This window comes from Poecilia mexicana, unplaced genomic scaffold (assembly GCF_051168715.1).
Source record: "Poecilia mexicana isolate PSO_F unplaced genomic scaffold, ASM5116871v1 scaffold_3, whole genome shotgun sequence".
Classification (NCBI taxonomy): Eukaryota; Metazoa; Chordata; class Actinopteri; order Cyprinodontiformes; family Poeciliidae; genus Poecilia; species Poecilia mexicana.
This window is the reverse complement of record NW_028263372.1, coordinates 5447637-5462854: the sequence shown is the minus strand read 5'-3', so window position 1 is coordinate 5462854 and position 15218 is coordinate 5447637.

Sequence of the window (15218 nt, the reverse complement as noted above, 5' to 3'; positions counted from 1 at the left end):
TTGTCTTATACACAGTAACAAGTTTTGAGGCTGATTTTAACGTATTCTCTAATATTACTCTAAGTTCTTTCATCTGCCTGAATGATGAGAAAATATTATCCCCAGTTTCATTATCTTTCAATCATAGGTGATGGATCTGTGCCAAAGGCCTTTACAATGCATGACTGTGTTGTTCAGTGGGTGTCATTGTAGGCCAATATATGGTTCCATATAAGGATTAAAAAAACAAAAAAAAACAAAAAAACAAAGAAAAGGCTAAACTTGTCCTCCCATGGGGTGTGTACAGATCAGTGTGTGTGGAGGATAAAGGTGGAGAGAAGAGAGGTGCAATCTTCTCAGCTCTGTCTCTCCATGGTTATTTGTATAAGTGCTGTGTGCATCACTATGTTAAAGTCTCTATTAATCAATCTCCCCTCCTTTTTATTGTATCACTGGGCAATGTGCAGAGATTGCTAAATAAAAAGACATTTCTGTATGGGGAGGTGGGGAGGGGCAAAGAGGAGAAAATGCAACTGTATTCATTGGACCTTAAAATGTTTTGATGGCTTCTGGGAGCCATATTATATTTACATAGGAATGTGTCATTAACGTCAATGGTGCAGCAGAAACAATTAAGCTAATACAATGCTAAAACCAACAACCTTGAGAATTTGATTATAGGCGTTTGTTGAGTTTTAAAAACCTTCCATTCTCAAGTTAAAACAAAAAGCTCTGCCGTTATAATTCAGCTGTCAGCCTCCATTGACGCCTCTGACTGTCACCGCTAGACCACATTTACATACTTTATATATAGAGCAAAAGAAGGGGGTCTGGGCGCTGGCAATCATAATGTGCTGGGGGAAAAAAAATTGCTAAAAACACTCGCGCAGTGGCACACACACAGCCAATGTTTGTCCTTCATCTCAAATTAGGCCGCTGTAATTTCAAAAGAAGCTGCAGGCGTTGTTTGCTTGGGAAAGTGTTAGTGTTTTAGTGCATCTTTAATTCTGCTTTAATTGTAAGAGCGTCTAGCCCTTCTCACTCCGCCAAGCGCTCCTTAGTTCTTTTAATCGGAGGCCTTAGATCATTGTTGTATACGTGTGTGTGTGTGTGTGTGTGTGTGTGTGTGTGTAGGTGTGTGTGTGTGTGTGTGTGTGGGGGTGTGTGTGTGTGTGTGTGTGTGTGCGCGTGTGTGTGCATGTGTGTTGCTGTGCCTGTGACCTTATGGACATGCATCAAACATCCATAAGAACATCTGCAATGCTGAATCAAATCCAGCATCTAAACACACACTACTACCTCTAACACTGATTTACTCTGCTGCTCTTTTCCCGGCGTTGACTCCCCGGTCCTGCAGCCGTACCGTGGTAACGTACGCCGCTGAAAGGTGGGGGAACGGGCGGCGTTCTATTTAGCACTTACTGCGTTATCCCCTGATTATATTTCAATGTAATTATGACATTTCAGAAAATGCATATGGGGATGGTTCGACAAATAGGAGTGAGACCCTATTTGTGTTTCATTATCTGTTTCAACATATTTTCCTGTCATTGCGAGATATTTAACATTGTTTTATCATACCCCAGAGATATCTTACACACTGATCTAATTAAAGTCACCACTTCACCCTGTATCCCATTTAAAAAAATCCATGCATTCCATATAATTATGAAATTATGCATTATTTAATATATAAACCCCAAAGCTCCTTGAAAGTGGCAATAAGTTTAATGAAAAGAAAATGAAAAGATTCTCCCTCTCTCTCTCCTGCTCCTGTTTGGAAGCTTAACGGTGGAAGTGGAGTCAGTCTCGACGCTTTCAGAGTTTTTCCTCTTTGCCAGAATGGAAAAAAAAATTACAAATGAGTGAATTAGTATGAAAGCATGCATGAAATCTAGCTCTAAATCATTTACAAGCCATGTGACAAAACCAATGTGATTATGTTGACTTTGGCCACCGCTGAACAAAGTGTGCGTGTGTGCGTGGGCGTGCATGTGTGTGTTCACCATGTACCGTATAGGTGCACTGGGGGGAGGGGTTGAGAAAAGCGGCCGTGTCATCATTTTTCAGGAGAACATTACACAGAAACACATTGTTGTCTCCTGCATTGTTGCAAAAGTAGCCCATTAAAATGCAAGCATGTATATTAAAGAGCAGCGTTGCTTTTTGATGGGAGTTGCTCCACCGATGAATGAGTGCGCATATTGATTGGCAAAAAAGGTGAAAAGCAGTTTGACACAATTATTTCTGAAAGGCCCTGGTTATCCTGCATGATTTAAAAACCATTTTAAATGCCTGTCACTTACATTCCCTTCTGTGAGACCTCAGCGACTCCTGAAAATAATAATTATGTGAAATGTCCAGGAGATATTGGATGTGGCAGGTTCTATGCAGACGAAGCGATACGTATTGATATGCATCTATAAGAGAAGATGGAAAGAATAAGAAAGCCATTAACCAGGGAGAGCTGTCCTCTCTGTCTGCCGGTGGCTGCGGTTCCAAATGTGCGCAAATCTTTGTCAATATTCTGCTGATGTCGAAAAAACAGAATTTCGCAATTGCTGTGTTTCCAAAAATTAAGGAAAGAAATAAAAATCACATGTTAATAAGCTTGTTCACACAAGTTACCCGGTATAAGGGTAATTCATCCATGGTGCCAGTCCATCTATCAGCCAATCCGAAGAGGGATAGGAACAAGTCCCGCCTAATTGTGAGGGGCTACCTATATGGCGTTTTGAGGAAAATGTACTCAGTGATTTTACAGAAGAGTTATGGATTCAACATGTTGGAATAACAACTATTTATGAACTGTGATGCTGTGAGAGCTCTGGTGGAGCCAGCTGGACATTGTCTGAAAAAACAAAAACCATCGTTCTCCTACTACTTCCTGTCGTCTTCTTCGTCTTTTTCACCAGTAGTAACATTCGGCTGGTGATCATGTGACTCATGTGATGTGAAAAGCGTGTTGTCAGTGCAATTTTGTGAAATATATCTAATGCTATACGGCTGAAATTTCTAATTCTAATTCTAATTTCTAGCACAAAAACTTTTTATTGAGAAACATAATATTTTTTCAAAATAGTTTTAAAGTAAACAGACTATGTTTCTTTCTCAAAAAAAAACAAAAAAAAACATTTTGAATCTCATCAGGACATTTCAGATAAAATGATTTAGTCGCCTACAAGAGACAGGATTTACAGACCAGTGGAACTTTGAAAAAGCAATCATTGTCATTTTTCGACGCAAGAATAAGAATGACAGGTTGGGATTTTCTACTTAGAAAGGGCTTTAATTAAAAACTATTGTCAACCATTCACCTCCATTCTCTCCAGCCTCTTATTTGCTGGATTAAAGTGGAGAAGTGAAGATTTTTCTTCAGGTTTTCTGATTTAATAAGCAGAAGAAACTCCAAAGGAAGTAAACTCCAAACGCTGGTACTTCCTCGCATTTTTAGAAGATCCTAATTTCTGATTGACAATCGCTGCTAAAACACAGTAGAAGTGTAGCTGTGCGAACGCACAGACAGCCATCTGACAGCAGATGAATGAAGATGGCTCCTTCAGCCCAACATGATCTGTTGTTAGCGAGTTCAAGAGGTGACAAAACACAGAGTGCATTATGTGCGTGTTGCTGGTCGTTAGAGACGGTTTCCAAGTCAAAGTGTTGCTACTATCGTTTTCTCTCCCTCCTCACTTATTGGAGTCACCACAGGCTGAATGTTATGCCAACATCTTAAACAACAAAAGTCTCTTTTATCTTTATCTATAAAAACTGCTCAGGGTTTCTCCAGTGTTGTGGTTCTGGACAACATCTAGAAAAAACTAGAGAAGTCAACATGAATGTCTATTCAGATATTTGTTCAGCTGATATATTTATTGCCTTTTATCATTTTCTATTCATTTTTACTTTTTTATAGAGGATATAATGATATTGATGAAAACTGACACCTTAAACTCTTCTTATTTCACCAATAAATGACAATTTCACTTCTACATGTACAATGTAACAATACATACATAGTCATATTCAATACATTAGAATATTATTGAAAAGTTTATTTATTTCAGTGGGTCAGGTCACTAAATGAAACACTGAACACAGGATAATTAGACACAAACCGATTCTCAATCCCTTATTTGTTATTTATGATTTTCTTTTTACTGCTGATGAGAGATTGGCCAGATTTAAGATTAGAACACAACATCTGATCAATGCAATTAAAAAAAAACAAACAAAAACATTTTAATATAGAATTGTGAGCTTAATGAAAAGTATGTTTAATATCTGCTTAACGGTTATTGTCAAAAGTTACTTTTAATGTGACAAGCGAACCAAATCAGAACACATATTATATTTTACTGAATATGACAGAATTTCATAGAAATATTTCTCTCCTTGACATGAATTATGCATAATGAATAAAGTACATCCTCATTGAGGACCGGTTTTATTTTTTATCTGTTTTGTTAAAACCAGCCACCTGCATTTCTTTGAGCAGCAGCTCCTTGTACTGTGATACACGTTTGTTTTGTTTTTTTATTTGTCTTACATAATATCATCTTCTACCTTGATGGTTATTTATTTATTTACACAAACTCCTGAATTTATTTTTAAATCAAATAAATTTGATAAATGATACAGAATATTTAAATATTTATTTGTTTAGTAATAAAGGAAGAGTGTTCACTCTAGAAAAGTGATATTGTGGAATTTAGGAGACAGGCCTGTGGGCCACAAACAGGAAGTGTGTGTGCGTGTGTGTGCGTGAGTGCGTGTGTGTGTGTGTGTTTCTGTTAATGTACCGTAGTCTCTGCTGGCTTTAGTCATTCCATACAATTAGCTCAATCCTGGCTCAATGTTCTGGTTTGTGATGAGAGCAGCATTAAGAGCAGAGCGGCAGTGTGTGTCTGACCACACACACGTATCAGGCCGATCCCTGCCTCGCTCACGTTCTGATCCCAAACACACACCAGCCGTGGTGTGTGATCGGTTCTGGGGCACACACAGGACAGCAGGTGTCTTGTCAGAGCACACTCAGTATATATGTGTGTGTGTGTGTGTGTGTGCTATTCTTTCATTAGCTATTCTCTCTCTCTCTCTCTTTCTCTCTCTCTCTCTCTCGCCTCTGACTGCCATCAGCCTCAAGTGTCACTTGTTTACCATAGCAACCGGATTAAATTAGGGGAAGTGATTACGGCTTATTAACAAGCAAACGCTGTCAGTATATTCTCATAATTTGGTATGTAAACACTTTGCCCTCATAGCACTCTGCTGGAAACGTTCTTTGTACACCACGGCAGAAGGGCTGTGTGTGTGAGTGAGTGTGTGTGTGTATGTAGAGGGGGTGATAATAAATAGTTATGAATCAAACAAATAATCGTGTAGTGCACCTCCACTTCCAGTCATGAACCTACTGTCCCTTTAACAGTCAACCCCCCCACACCCCCAACCCCCTTCACATTCCAGGTACCAACTGAGGACCACTTGTTATGAACGATAAAAAATAAAAAAAGAATAAAGCTAATCTTCTCTTATTTTTCCCTCCTTGATTCTAACTAATAAACCCACTAGAATTAACATTCACACTTCATGTAATGAGGTGAAGGGGGGCGGGAGGGGTGAGGCTGGGGGGCTGTGGGTGGGGGGTGCAGACTTATAGTGACTGCTCTCGCCCCCTAGCCCCGCTTTGCATTTAATACAGTACTCGGAGCCAAAGTGATTGTCAAATTATTTCCTTGTTGTGTGGAGAGATATTTGTAATTAATATTAAAATGAAGCATTGTGTTGATGTCGGGTGGTGTTTTATTACAAAAGCAGCCACCAAAAGGCCGCCGCTCTCATCTCATTTAGACTTTATCTGTTTTTTTTTCCCTCCACTCTTTCGCTCTCTCAGCCTTAACTCACTCCTGTCCTGCTCTTACGTTTCACGCCTCTAACAGTAAAACCCCTGTTGCTCGCCTCTTCCCCTTGCTCTTTTACCCTACCCCTTCTCTTATCCCGCTAATATTTTCGCTCCCTGCCCTCCCAGCCCCTCGCAGACATCAATTATACACCCACAGATTATGTTTTCATGGGGTGTCCCACTGGTTTTGGCGTAGCAGCTTTAGAAATTCGGGGAGGATCATTTTAAATAAGCACCTACTCAGAGAAAAAGAAAAGGAAGGGGGGGAGACAGAAGGAGGAGGGGGAGGAGGGGTATGAAGGAGTATGAAAGATGGAGAGAGAAAATAGAAAAAGAGAGACGGGGGCCGCTCTAGGCCAAGAGAATATGAGCAGGTGCAGCAGGGAAAATGAGTGCTATAAACAAGCCCAGGTCCTCGTAATTTATCATTAATCTGGGTGCCTGCGCTCGCAGTGCCTGGCTTATTCTGCATGCTGATAGCCATGTCATATTTCTTATCGCAGATTTGTTTATGCTCTTATCCTTGTTTCTCAGGCTTTACACTTACTGCTATGGCCTCAGCTATTACCACGCTGGCATTTGGAGAAGGGAGACGGTGAGTTGCGGGGCATGCGATGAGCTTCAAACGAGAATGATCCATGAATGTGTCATTTTGACTTTAATGGAGAACAAAAAAAAAAAAAAAACGCCCTGGACGGTGTGGATTTAAGCCTTTTTGACGGCGAACAACGTGTAGGTTTTACAAACACGGCGAATGGCCAATGGCGCGCCAATCAGAAGCGCGCTAACAGTTGTGCCTGAGCTCTCCGTGGAAGCCCCTCTTTCTGTACGGCGACGGCTGACTTCCTCAAACTAACAGACAGATTGCCACAGAAATCAGTTCAACTTTAAAGAGGCTCAGATGGGCATCAAATCTGTCCAAATGTTCTGTACATTGACGAGGCGCACCAGATTTATCATGAATTTCTCATACTGGACTACTTCATTAAAAATGTTCCAACCGTGTTTACTTGAATAATCAAGCAACTAACTGTATCTAAAGCAACAACATGATCTACTTTGGAAGATTGTCGCGCGGGCCTCTGTGTTTGGGTGACTGTCTTGAATGTTTATTTTTCATCAAAGTTAGAATGATTAGAAATCCCCCCCACCCCCTACTCCCCTCCTTCATCCGCATTTGAATTGTTAATACTGCTTCTTTGTTTACTCTGTGCAATTTACTAATGAAAAATATGTGCAGAAGTTATTGATTCATGACCGTAATTGTTTAATTATTAATCAGTTTAGTCTTATATTAGCATTTTAAATGTAACAGACAGCTTGAGAAAACGGAGATGCAGGTTCAAGTTTAGATTCTTTTGTTGTTGTTTGTGTGTGTGTGTGTGTGTGTGTGTGTGTGTGTGTGTGTAAGTGTGTGTGTGTATGTGTTTGAATGATCGGGGAATATAGGGTGCATTTTAGACATAAGTCATGTATTAAAGCATGTGCCACCTGGAAGCAGTGATCTAATAAATTTGTCACTTTTGGCTAAGATTTTAACCTTGAAACTGATATTTGGACAGTTTAACAGGTAAAGCAGCCAGATGGGGAAGATTCTGTGATGGTAATTTATTTCTGAGCTTAAGCCCAATGTTTGCCTGATTATGTGATTACCAAACTTTTTATTCCATCTTCCAAGCAAATAAAATCCAGGCTGAATAAGACAAACCACATGCATTTCCCATCAAACAACATGATTCATATTTAATGAATTTAGCTACCCAGTGTTCAACTTCACATATCACTTCATGGGGGGAGAGTAATTAATGAACTGGGAGTCACTACTGGGATTTTTCTTTATTTTCTGTTAAGTTCTTCTCTTTTTTTTTTTTATAAATCAGCAACCCGCCTTTCCTCTGGATGGACTCTGGTTCAGCTGTCTAACTTAGAATCCAGACAGACTCCCTAAAATGTCCTGCCTGTATGGATGGCTTGAACAAATGCAGTTGCTGAATGTTCACAATACAAATGTTAGGTAAACTGACCTGGAAATCATTACGGTTTTAAATTATAGTCACTGTGCAAATCAAATTTAAACAGTTTTTATACATTAAGTTATTTTTTGCATAAAACCTCATCCTGTCAAGGTAACAAATGTGTTACCAGTTATAGCATCCTCCTTCAGAGATATTATGGCTAAGACATTAATGAGTCTGAATCTTAAGGCAAGCTGTTAACATTCAGGTACTGAAACCTGGAGCATTTTGGAAATAGAAAAGAACAAACATTTTTGTAAAGCTAACACTAGTAGCATCTCCTCAGTTCTGAATTACAGACACACAAGTTCAGAGGACAGCAGACTGCCTCACCCCTCAGTGAGATGACAGACAGAAAAAAGCCCTTTGTGGTCTGAGAAATACCAGCAATACAAAGCCATGTTTATGCTATGAAAATGGCCACAACTTTAGAGACACTTCCCCACTTAAACATTCATAAGATTTTTTAAATAAAATATTTTTTCTTCTATATTTGATCTTTTCCCTCCAAACTGTCTTAACAAATCTGCACAGATTAGATTTTTTTCTAATTCATTTTCCAACATTCTTGAAACTGCAAACTAACATGTTTGATCAATATCTAAGTGATTCATTTTTACTGAAAATCAGCAGAATATAATTTACTAATTACATCTGCTACGATAAAAAGTACTTTTCCTCAGTTAATTGTGTCAGAGTGGCACCTTTATTCAGGCTGCAAAAGTAAGAAACTAGGAGTAAAGACTACTGTTTGTCTCAAGGTTACAAAACATGTCCAGCTGGCATATTTTCTGATGATCTCGATAATACAAGGCCGTTGCTTTTAATTTTTAGGCTGCTCCAAAAACTATCTTCTTCTGATGGTAGTACAGCATTACATTCATTCTTCTTCTGAACTTGAACATGACATTTCTGCTTCCAGTTTATGTTTGAATTGCTCATGTGGGTTTTTGTTCTCACTGAAAAGATGTAAGGTCACAACAGCACCAAGGTAAAGTCAAATAGAAAATGGACATTCTAGTTGAAGAGGATTAAACTCAGTTTCAGCCATCATAACATAGCCTGGCCATTGCCTTCTTACGCAGTTCCTCTTGATTCTCATCTCCTGTCAATGCTCTGTGAGGGCTTTCTCCCATCGACTTGGATTCTGCCTGTAGAATTTCAGCTGGATCAATCAGAGAACAGAAGAAGTTGTGAACAATACTGTTGATTTTCTGTACTGTTTTATAATTGTGGTCTGCTTGTAGTTTTAGCAATGGCAGCAGAGGAAGTGAACAAAGCCGTTCAGTTTGTGTTGGATGCACTTCTAAATACTGAATAAACATTAACAGCCATCTTATGGAGGTTCACTCTGCAATTGGTGGGTCAACGGAGTGATGCCCACCTGTTATTGTGTCCTTGGGCAACACACTTCCTGCTGCCTTACATGCTGGTGGCACAAAATAACAACCTCACTTCTATATGAAAGCAGCTGTGGCCGTTCACAATCAACATCAGCTTCCCATTCATAATTGTACATATATTCTACCATATATTCCTCATAGTATGTATAACATATATGCTGCCATATATTGAACATACATGTAACACTATTTCTTTACAAATATTACCAACACATTTTCCCATATAAATATGGTAGTGGATATTTATGATTAGAAATTTACTTGTATCTTGGGATATGTAAACACATACTGGTGTAATATATATTCATGTTTGATGAATTACAATATATGGAGAGTGGCAATTATTTGTATATTTTGCAATATATTTCAAAATATAACGTGAATATAAAATATATTGAATAACTGTATCATCAAAATATGATTCCATATATTTCCAACATATCATATAAAGTGTATTGGGAAGATAATATATTACAAAATGTTACAATATATTTACAGTAATGCATGATCTGTACCCAATAGGTCACACTCGGTTCAAGTTTTCCACAAATTGCCGAACAAGCCAAAAGATAAAAAAAGAACAATAATTATGGTAATATAGCAAAAGAACAAAGAATACACATGCAAATAACTAATAAATTATTGATACAGATCTAGACTTCTAAAACAAAGTCTACAAAAACACAAAAAACAAAGTAAAGCTGGTAGATGTACAGTTTATTATTTTTACATATGTGAGATTTTGAAAATAAATCACAATTTATCACGTCAGTCATGAGATAAAAACTGTGACACAGACATTTGTCTTCTACTTTACTCCTCCAAAACAATGAACAAGCACAGACGTTTGGGACAGTAACATTCCTGTCAAGTCTCCCGTTTTTCCAGGAAACTACGGTATTTTACCTCCTTCTCCCACTGTGCTCACATATTAGTATTTTCATATAAATCTTCCGTATTGTGCCTCCTTCCTGCTCCCCTGCTTGAAATTGTCCTGTGATTACTTCCTGAAGTCAGAAAGCTCCACTTTTTCTGACTTCAGGAAGTAATCACAACAACCTTTTTCCATTAGGCCATTTATAGTTGTCCTTACAAGCATTTGAAGCAGTTTGTATAATGACCTCAGCAGATGCTCAATCCCACCAGGCCAATTGCTGCTGCCACTAGTCTGCAGGAGCTGTATGGTGAGGGCGCTCTGTGAGGCAGAAGCTCCTCTTGGAAGCTGCAGCTACAAGACAGAGCTCTATGGAAGGCGGTGCTTTGTGAGCAAACGTTCAGGCACCCCTGAATGGCTGCCACAGGTGATTAAAGGATTCCTGAAATATGCATATGCAAACCAACACTCCAGGTATGTTTTTAATGAGGGAATAACATTGTAATATGATTTAAAGCTCAAAGGAGATGATTTAACATAATACCATCCTTTAAAAAATGATGCTGGAAACATTTAACTATTTATAATAAACATGTATCAATGCAGATTTATTATTGATATAACCTAGCTGCCACTATTTTATTGATGAAACAAACATCACATAAACATGATTAGGAATAATTAGAAAAGCTTGTAAACAACTCTTGGCTTTGCAGTTAAAATGTTTTCATTCATCCTTAGATGTTTTCAGATGTTTGTCCTCAGATGACAGAACACGCCCCCCTGTGGACTGTTGCTGTTCCTGCATGTCATGTTCTCAACATAAACGTAGAATATTCACTTATTGGTCCTTTTGCTTATTTCTGTCTTTACCTGCCAATCAGGCAGTCACTGTGATATAACTCATTCAGATGTTAGAACATACATGTACCTGAAGGTAGCTTTCCTGGTTTTCTATTGAAGCCTGGTCCCATCTGACAAAGAGCCAGGTGGGGAAGCAGGTGTCTTCACTCTGTGACAAATCCCAGCAATTAATGGATCAATTTGGTTCCAGGTAGATGAAAAACCAGCTGCACCCACACCCCAAAAACCTGAGTGGCCTATCTGTGAAGACTGTCACTTTAAATGGACCGATATGAACGAACAGTCTGCAGGGCTGTTATGGAGCTCATCTGGGGTCTTCTCCTTAACAAATTATTTTCTGCTTGCTGTCATAGGTGTTTAGCAACTGTTATGTTTTAGTCCTATGGTAGTATATTGACAGCTCTGGAAATGTGTTGGCAATGTAGAAAAGTGAGTTTGAAGCCATCCATTCAGACCGTGAAAGGTTCTAAGAGTCATTAACCGTGAGTAAGGATTTCTCATTAGTCCAGTTATTAAATATAAATAGGTTCAGTTTATAGGATGCTAAACTTTTAAACATGTCGTCTGTACAGTGGACTCCCACCTGTTTGCTGTTCAGTATTTGTGGATTTTTCAGTGGAACATAACTTCAAATTTTTCAGGGAATATTCACCCATTTGTGGATTTTTTTCATAGACCATATCTAAAATATTCAAAAGAAAATGCAGCTTGAGAAGCTGAAATACCTTGGCACAATGCTACTTGACACACTATTGGCTGACATTTGCAAACCAGCCAATCCACAAAGACCTTTCATTTTCCTTGGCACTGGCTGGCTTTACCCCCAAGAGCAGAGATAAGGAAGACTGTAGATGTTAGCTTCTGCGATAGAGACACACCAGCATCTGCTGTGCCGATTATTGTATATGAATGTATATTTTGTGCTTGAATTATTAAAATAGGCAGGTATTGGTGTTTCAGAAAGGATATCAAGCTGGGGAGTTGCGCTCCCAACCCCATGAATACTGAAGGTTCGCTTTAGCTATGTATTTATTTTAAAAGCTACTAATCAGTAAAACTCCAGTTTCAATGCAGTTGCTAGATTTGTTCTTTAGCATGACAAGCCAGATAATCTCCCTGATGAAGACACTCTCCATGTTTATGATACAGTTTCTCAACACACATTAGCTTTCTGTCAGTTGAGCTAAAGCCAGAGTTGGTTGTGTATTTAAGTGCTGTTTTCTTTTCTTGGTTAAAACTAATGTGAAAAAGAGATAAATAAACAGGTTATAACGGTGCTTCAGTTCCTGGCGGATTGGTAAGAAATGCTTAGCATATCAACAGTGAGTTCCCTTAATCCTTCCCTTTTGCCCTGATCATTCCACTCATCAGTCTCTAATGTGAAGGCTTCTCAAGCATGACTTGAAAATACTTGCAGGTCCAATGAGGTTAAAGATTTCTCTACATCCAACTTTTTATGGAAACATGTGGGATATATTTTGTTTTCAAAAGCTAATCTATTTTTTACAGTAGTGGCCTTTAATCAACAGCAATTTAAAAGAGATGTAAGTGGAAGGTATGCAGCAAATGGCCTGAGACCAGGAATTGAACCCAGGATGTTGAGGACTAAAGCCTCTGCCATCTGAGCCATGCAGCATCCAAAATGCACATCGACTAATCCATTTTAAATCGCTGTGCTTACAATGAGGCCAGTCTGTCGTTGAATATCTATACCTCACCTTTGCCCTCCATTATACTTTTTCCAGAGTAAAAGTTTCACTGATCACAAACGGTATTTAACAGAACCTGCAATCAGTGCAGAATAACCCAGTCCAAGTATAACCAGTTTCATATATTGTGCACCTGATTCAGTCTAAAAGGACAAAAATGTCAAAACTTCAAAACCAAAGGGGTGCTGTGGTGACGCAGGGGCAAAGCATGACCCACGTATTGAGGCCTTGGTCCTCTTGGTGACGGTTGCAGGTTTGATTCCCGGCCTAGCAACATTTGTCGCATGTCTTCCCCCTACTTTCAAATAAAGGCCACTAGAGCCAACAAAACCTTTTAAAAAAACTTCAAGACCAAAGACATAGAAAGGTCTTTAAAACAGTGAAACAGTCCTCTGAGGTATTGGAGAAAAATTTCTCAAATCAATTGCAACATCAATATCATTAGCATGTAATAGTGTCTGGTGATGTTTTTTTACAGTGTTTACATCATGTAGAGCCCATTTCACCACTGACTGGATATACAAATAAAAATATCCAGTTTGAGACACAACTGGCAAGAAATCTTTTTTTCTTCCTGATTGTTTGCGTTGTCCCTCCACACGGTGGCACTGTAGGTGTCAAACCATATGGCCCATATAAAAGAATTGTTACTGGACTGAAGCATAAACTTTCAATTAGTTACCAATTTCAAGACCATGAGTCTCCTCCCACATACAGCAATGTTTCCTTACACTGTGCACAATGCAGGAGGGAACCATTGTCTTTTTTTGACTGTATGTACAAAACAAAAACTGGAAAAGTTATTCATGGACAACGAGGAATAATTTATCTCTTCTTACCTTTTGCCATCTCCAGAACTTGCCTCCCCAGGGTGAGAACTGTGTAACCTGCATGGCACTGAGAGAGAGGAACTTAGTGACAGTTTTATGTAAATTGGCCGAGTATATGAAAATACTAGATAGCTGCATGTTGGACACACTTGTGATCTTTCTGTCCTTTCCAGTTATCTTTTGTCTTTGTTTTAAGTATTATGTGTTTTCCAGCCACATAGCGACAAGGAGTTTGTTTAAGAAACTCCTGTTCTTTTTGAAACAGGAAGTCATCACAACATGGGTGCACTATTAACCCTTTAATAATGTTTTACCAGCACTGTACTGAGAAATAGCTCATATAATGAGCTCAGCAGATGCTCAGTTCCACCAGGTGTTTGCTAATTGATACTGGCTAGTCTGAAGGAGCTGAGTAGGAGAGTTGCTCTGTAAGGTGAAAGCTTGTAAGCTTGGAGATGAAGGTCCAATGAGGCACTTTATCATCTAGGGCGGCGCTCGGTTCCAACAAGCTGAATGGTTGCCAAGGGAGATTAAAGGATTTCTCAAACATGAATGGAAGAAACAAAGAAACACTCCAGGTATGTATTTGATCACAAAGTAAGATTACAACATCGTGCGAAGCTAAAAAAAAAAAAAAAAAAAAAAAAGCCAATTTTATGTTCTACTGCTCCTTTAAGTGTGAGTATTTCTTGCCTTCTCTTGAACAGTTCATTTAGGGTCTCGGTGGTTAATGATAACACCTACTCAAACGTTCCACCATGATGATGGAAGGGACGCCGCAACCATCTGTCCTACGTTCCACATGGTCATAATCACACAAATAAACTCAGATGTCCTTCCACAAGCCCTGACATGAACACTGTAAGACGTTCACACAGAGACAAATGGAGACACATTACAGCACAGGGACAGGCAGCGATGAGTGCTTACCTGGGCATTGATGGGTGAAGTACCGTGAATGACAGGATTTATTCTCGGGCACTGAGTTCATTTACATATTTTTACTTTTTCTTGCAGCATCAACACACACGCACATGCACGCACATGCACGCACACACACACCTACACACACACACACACACATATATATATATATATATATATTTTTTTTATTATTTTTTTTTTCTTTCAAAATCTTCACTAAACTAAACACATGTGTATGTGATTGTGTGCACCTCACAGCTGAATGTGTGTGTCAAAGTGTGTCATTACAGGAGAGAGAGAAGCTTGTCTTTTTCAAGGAACACCCCCAGAACTAATGTTCCACACCTGTGCACAGTGCGCTACTCTTTATCGAGCATCACAGGTGCACTGCATTAATTGTTGGAGAAAGAAACCATTTCTTTTTTTTTTTTTCTGCAGGATGGAGGTGCAGGGGTGGTATTGTGGGGGTCCTCCTCCACCTCCTCCTCTTCTTCTTTGGCATGCATTCAATCACTCAATATTCACATCTAAATTGCTTTTAGCATTGAGGGCTCAGAGGTTTTGAAGCGACTGCATGGGTGACATTGGGGGAAGACACCACTATATTTATAAGTAGTGACTTTCTCTGGCAGTTTGGAACAGGTCCAACAGTGTTTTGTTTGTCTTGTGCGTGTCGTTTCACTCTTGGTAAATGCCTCTAATGTCTATAATATTCTAT